We start from the raw sequence: 6,848 nt of genomic DNA, 5'->3' as shown, positions 1-6,848 counted from the left end.
GGAAAACCAGAAGGGCGGAGAAACGAAAAAGAGAGGGAAGAGAGGGAAGGGACGGCACTGGCAAGGGTTCCACCATCGTTGCCGTCGCCGTAGAGTGGAGGTGGAGGAGTGACCTAGAGAGAGAGAGAGAGAGAGAGTCTGATGTGAGGGAGAAGAGAACGCGAGAACTAGGGAAGGAGGGAGGCTCTGTTCCGTGTCGCCATGCCTTCACGCCGCCGAACCGCCACCGCCACTGCTAAGGTTCGTCGCTGCCACTTCAGCCGTCGCCGTCGCACCTTGTTCCCGTTGCCATTAGGGTTTGCTGCTGCTGCCATTGTTAGAGCCGTCACTGGGAGGATCCGAATAGGGAGAGGAGGTCGCTATCGACGCTGTCGCAGAAAGGAAGAAACGGATGCGTGAGAGAAAGTGACGTGACCGAGGAGGAGCCGTTCCTCTGCTGCCGTCGCTGGAAACCTTGGTTGCCGCCGTCTTTACTGGTGAGTCAGTTGTGCCCTTGTTACCAGAGTCACCATCTATGAACCCTTTGTTGCTTTAGAATGACCCTGTCTCTGCCTCTAATGTTTTTTATTACACAGTATTCGTTAGAATCGTTACAGTTGGAGCTTGTCACTGGGGGAGGGAAGCGACTGTACCAGCCTCTTCGTTTTGATACTGAACCTGTATTCATAACCCTGTAACGCTCCCACTCTTATTCTGTTTGCCATTTTGTTTCTCTGTTATGTTCTTAATTAAATTATGATAGCCAATATCTCTATTTTAGTACTGTTGTGTTCTACTGGAACTGTCAAAATTGTTGCTGTGAGTGTAATCGGAGTTGGTGCTGCTGCCGCCGTCCCGGTTGCATTGGAATTATAGCTGCTGTGGCAAATTCAAAATAAACATGTTTATCATGGTTAATTCATATGGATTCGACTAAATTGAGGTAGGGGTTTTCGTTTTAAAATTAAAGTTTTGATTTAAGAATGCCTATAAAGCTTATTGAATAATTGTAAAAAATGTTATAATAATTTAGAATGACTGATTGTTGAGTTTGATTTGGATTGTGACTAAAAATGTGATTGATTTGAGAATCTATCTTGCTTCTGTATATTTGAAAGGAATAATGGGATGTCTTGGAGGGATTATGTAGGTTGGGAATCTATCTTGCTAAATTTCCTTGTTAACTTGCATCTTACTGAAAATGATAACATCTGTGGTATGATTTGTAGATTTTCTGTTGCTTGAAATTATTTTATTTGTTCATTTTGTTTCTAAGATGAATGGCCTACTTTATCATTCAAACCATATCATCCCTACTCAAGATTCATTTAATCTATATTACCAAAACCGTCAAATGTGCATTGGCTATTTCTTTTTATACAGTGAAATGACATGCCGGTTCCATGATATATGACATGTCATATAGGTGTGTGACAGGTGAAAGGATGCAATTCAGCTTTGCTGCAATTTGCAAAGACAACAAACATCCCCATTCTTTTGGTGAGCAAGCATATGTTCATCAAACTTTTTTTTGTTTTGTTCATTAGGGTTTTTATTTTTTTAATTTTGTTTTGAATTTCTGTTTCTATGATGCTAATTTTTGATGTTCTGTTTGTGAGTTTGTTGTTATGATTCTGATTTTTTAATTTCTATTTTTATGATTCTATTTCCTTGATCATAAGATGTTTATGCACGGGTAAGAAAATAATAGGTCTATGTCCAGGGATCACAGTTATAATGTGTTATGTTTCATTACAGGAAAAAAGATCACCTAATGCAGTGCAAGAGAAAGGTTTTAATTTTGATGATACTAGGATTATGAGAGGAGCATGGAGGAATGAGTCTAATCTTGATATCTGCAAGGTAAATAGTTTTGTTTGACTTTGAAGTAGTGGAAAAAATTTGGAATTTTCTATTTCATAACTCATGTTTGAATTTTGCTAGGTAGAAATGTTCTTACATAAATCCATCTACTTGCTTGTCTCATGTTATTTGGAAACTATTGTTTGTGTTTTTCCTAGAAGAAGCTATATAAAGTTTGTCAACTGTGTCCATGTGTCATGAGAACATACAACTGAACTCAATCAGCTGGGTAACTTAGAATTCTGTTACTTCTTATTTATTTGGGGGTTGGTCTTTCTTGTTGGTCTCATGATCTATAATTTCTGCTTTTATATAGTTTTAATAGGTACTCTGTTTTGTCTTTAACCTTTACACACTGAAATTTCACTTTGCATGCTTTCCATGTTGGAGGAGTTGGCCTTTACGTTTCTTTGTCTTTGAACAATAAATTTTTTTACAAGAGAATTTGTGATTCTTAGTTCTTCTCATCTTTTGAACAACTTGACTTATTTGGCTCAATGATACCGATGCAATAGTTTTGAATACTCTTACGATGGAGTATGGACACATGCCACAGAAAAAAGCATATTGCTTTCTTGACAAATTTTGTTATAGATTGATAAAGTAGTCTATCCACTTGGATTTGATGAGGAAAGCTCATATGCTAGTCTATTGTGAGATCTTTATCTGCTGCAATTTTATGGTTGTTAATAATCTTTGGGTTTATACTATGTAGCTGGTAATAAGAATAAGAATGTCAAGCCCCTTATTTTCGCATAGTAACCATGTATAATGTCTATATTGCCTAATTTTCAACTAGTGGGCATAATCTAGATCCTTCATCTTAAATACTAATATTTGCTCGAAGAGAAGATGCTTTTGTTCAATGATGTACTGTTTTATACTGTATCTTCCTTTTTTCTGGTAAAATGCTTTACTTACAAGAAAAAACTGCTTACTTTCTTTGTGCTCGTGTGATGATTTGTTTAGCTACATAGGAGTTCTTCAGATGCCTTGCTATATATCAACAAATGCACATAAATACGACTCTTCCTTTTTTAAGGGTAAGCATTTTATATTTTGTTCTTGAAATTGCAATGTTATTGCTTTTTTTTCCCTACTCATTGGAAGTGATTTTTGTGACCTTTAAACTGCTATTTTTGGTAGAATATATTGATTGGTTAAGTAGTTTATAATCTTCTTAGGCTTATATTCTTTTCATTTTCTTGCTTATGCTTTCAAGTTTACTAAAATAGATGATTCTCCTCATATTTTATACATAATAATAAAAGGGAGGATGATGCAAAAAATAACATATCTACCTTGCCCAGCAATATCTTAGCAAATCAACCAACTATGTTTGCGAACATAGATACTAATGTAGATAACCTATAGTTTTGAAGAAGCAAGTATGCAGTTTAATACATTTACCTTACTGTATCAACTGCCAAGTCTTAGGTGGTGTTTATTTGTATTTTTCATTTTTTTTTAATTTTCAATGTGTAATAAGAAACTGAGATGTATAATGTATAATGAATTTTATAAAAGCAGGATCACATTTGTACAGCTAAATTGAAACATCTCTAAATAAGTGAATAAATACTTACTTTTACATGACATTGTAACTGAGCCTTTAGTTTTGATGTTGATGAACTAATTATATTTGTATGTGTTATAATTTTTTAGTTCAATTACTGAAATAAAAAAAATAATGAGGTTTATTTTAGTATAGCAACAAAATAGGTATTCTAAACTCGTTGATGATGGTAATAAATCAAAGACTCTATTGCAACAAACATTTGTGAGATACCTATCAATACTAGTTTAAAAGGACTTTGCGATGATATTTTGCGATAGTATTACAAGTAATTGGCTACATATTATATTTTAGTAAGTTAGCGACTATTTCATAACTCTACATTATCATTTCGAATAGCTTTGGTTTAGCGACAATGTTCCTACAAATTTGATTAAGGATTTTCAAAGATTAGCTATGGATTTTCTACAAAATGTGACAAATTTGCGATCATATTAGCGGACAACTTGCGACGAGTTATGTTCGAAAAAATTCCTCACTAATTAGCGTCAACTAATCATTCCATTTGGTCTACAAAGTTAGCTTGCATTTATCGATGAGTCTGCTATAGTAGAGTTTGTAGCTAATTAGCGACTATCGTTTAGTCCATTTCTTCAATGGAATTAGCTTTTACTTGAGTGATTGATTTGCGACTATCTAATCGGTAGCTAAAAAACTTTCCAATGAATTAGCGACTGTTGTGTTTGCCTCACTGATCTGCGACTTGTAATTAGCGAGGAAAGCATTAGCTGCTAGGCGGTAGTTAATCCATCACAAATTATATTTTGCGTCAGATTAGCGATGACTTTACGACTCTTTTTGTGGTAGCTAATCGGCCATATTCTTGTAGTGATTCACAATTGAATTGAGTTATTGAAAAGAATTTATAAACTTGCAAGATAAGAATTGAGCATAGGTGAAAACATGTAATTGAGGAATCGGACTGATGAGTCCATATTTTCCAATAAATTTTAGCTTGATTTGGATGGATTTCATTACATAAACTCACACTTAAGCACCAAAATAGCATACTTTTGTGTATTTTTCCTAAAATGAACCTAAATGTAAAAACATGCGTTTTTGTGCCTAAATGAGTGAATTTAATTCCACTTTTATTCCATTTGATGCCATGACATGTTTGTTGAGTGATTTTAGGTTAATTAGGCAAGAATGGATAGCCAAAAGTGGAAGAAAGCATGTACAAGGGAGAAAACATGAAGAAAATAAGGAAAAGCACACACAGCGAAGTGTGCGTGTGCACAAGGAAGCGTGCGTGCGCACAAGAAAGAATTTCCATGTGTGCGAGCGCACAAGCACCTGTGCATACGCAGAGGTCAACTTTCAGCCAAGTGTGCATACGCACAGGACCCTGTACATGATTTCATTAATGAAACACATGCTGTGCGATTTCTGAAGGCTCTTGGCCCATTTTGGAAGGCTGGAATGAAGTGCTATATTAAGGGGGTTGAAGCCATATGAAGGCATGAGGGTAGGAGGTCTCATTTTTACATTTTAGCATAGCAATTAGGAGTAGGAGTAGTGTAGAGTAGAATTCTCTCTTAGGGTTTATTTCCATTTCTATTGTAGCTTTTTATAGCAAGCTTTGATTTTGGATTTTGCTTCTTTAATTGTAAGTACTCTCAATTTCCTATTTAATTAAAGCACTTTTACTTTCATTTCCTTTGGTTCAAGTTACTTTGTTCATATTTGCAATTTTGAGTTTCTTGAAGTTTTGATTGATGAATTTAATGTTTCATGCTTTCTTTATGCTTGATTGCTTGTTTATATTTAGTTTTGTTGATAGTTGGTTATAGTTCTCTATTTTCCCTTGCAATTTCCCATATTTTACTTTTTTGCATACAAGGTGTTTGTGAAAATGCCAATTATAGATGTTGAGTAGATTTTCCCACCTTGGCTTATGGTTTGAGTTCCTAGGATACTAGAGTCATAATATCCGACATTTAGTGGTAATTCTTGGGGAGTTAGTTGACTCTTGTTTCCGTTAAAGCTAGCTTTTTATCAACTAGTTTGGTAAGTTGGCTAGGACTTATGGATTAAGGTCAATTATACTTGCTTGACTTACTCCTCGATGGTTGGGGTTGACTAAGCGAGATTGACTCATCATAATTACCATAGTTGTGGTTATGACAATGATAGGATTCTTAGACTCTCATTCCCAAGTCAAGGCTTTTCATGCATTTATAGCATTTTCACTAGCTTTGACCTCGTTTCCTTTTTGCTTGCACTAATTCCAATTTTGATCATTGCTTAGTTCTTTAATTTCTTTAGTTCTTTTAATCTTTCATTTCTTGATTTCAAAACCCCTTTGTCCACAACCAAAAGCGTAACACTTCCAATTGCATCCTACGGAGAATGACCCGAGGTTGAAATACTCTCGGTTAATATGTTTTGAATTGGAAAATGCTAAACTTTGATTGAGAGGATTGTTTGTTGGTCTAGACTATACTTGCAACGAACATATATTATATTTTGTGAAATTCTAGATCAGCAATAGTTCTCTCACCAAGTTTTTGGCGCCGTTGCCAGGGATACAATCGGTGTTATATCTTAGGTTGTTGTATATATGTTGATAGTGTAAATATCTTACTTTTTGGTTGTTTGGTCATTTTTTTAATATTAAGGTGTTTGTTTTTCTTGTTTATTAATGTCTTTTGCTTATTTTATTTTCTACTTTCTTTATGAGTTATCACCCTTGTTGCTTGGAGCTTGGTTGTGATTGTTTTGTAGGGTATGATGAATTCAAGTTGGAATTGTATTAAGGAGTGGGAGAAGCGATGGAGGGAGGAACAATCTTCCCCATACTATGACGAGTCAAATCCTTCCCCAAACTCTCCACTATATGAATTTCAAACCCAAGGATATGAAAGATACCCCTTACACAACACCGAACCACCAAACCTTCAAGTACCACACCATACACCTCCATGGGATCAAAATGTCTATACACCTTGTTACCAACCATATGAACCGGCACACCCTTATACACCACCTCAATACACTCATCCACATGACACACCTTCCAACTACACAACCTTTCTCCCAACCTTTGAACCTTCTTTTCTATCAAATTATGAAGTTTCCCAACCCTTGTCCCAAGAACAACAAGACCTTCAAACATTCTTCCAAGAGTAAGAAGGGTTCCATAGGACACAAGGGAAATTCATGGCTACCATAGCCGAGGCGGTGAACTGCTTAGCCTCACTACGCTCAAGTAATCAAGACATTCTCCTTGAGGAATGTGGAAGAGCAACGAAGGAGTGTAGAGAGGAGGAAAACATGGAGCCTCAAGAGAAAGAAGAAGAGCTAGGACAAGAATTGCAACATGAGGAGGAAGGTAGAGCTAGTGAACCAGAAGAGGTAAATGGAGAGTTGAGGAAATTTGATCAAGAAGTGGATTGATCAACAATGAATTTTTGTCCACCTTGGTCAA

The 6,848-nt window shown here is 35.8% G+C and overlaps 1 long non-coding RNA gene across 1 annotated transcript; it reads left to right on the top strand.

Moving 5' to 3' along the window:
• On the top strand, window positions 1,295-3,388 carry LOC110262951. The gene is made up of 3 exons (XR_002347963.1): window positions 1,295-1,479; window positions 1,738-1,842; window positions 2,812-3,388. It is a non-coding gene; the product is annotated as an uncharacterized LOC110262951 (long non-coding RNA).

This window comes from Arachis ipaensis, chromosome B05 (genome assembly GCF_000816755.2).
Source record: "Arachis ipaensis cultivar K30076 chromosome B05, Araip1.1, whole genome shotgun sequence".
NCBI classification, from domain to species: Eukaryota; Viridiplantae; Streptophyta; class Magnoliopsida; order Fabales; family Fabaceae; genus Arachis; species Arachis ipaensis.
This window is presented reverse-complemented; position numbering and strand designations above follow the sequence as displayed.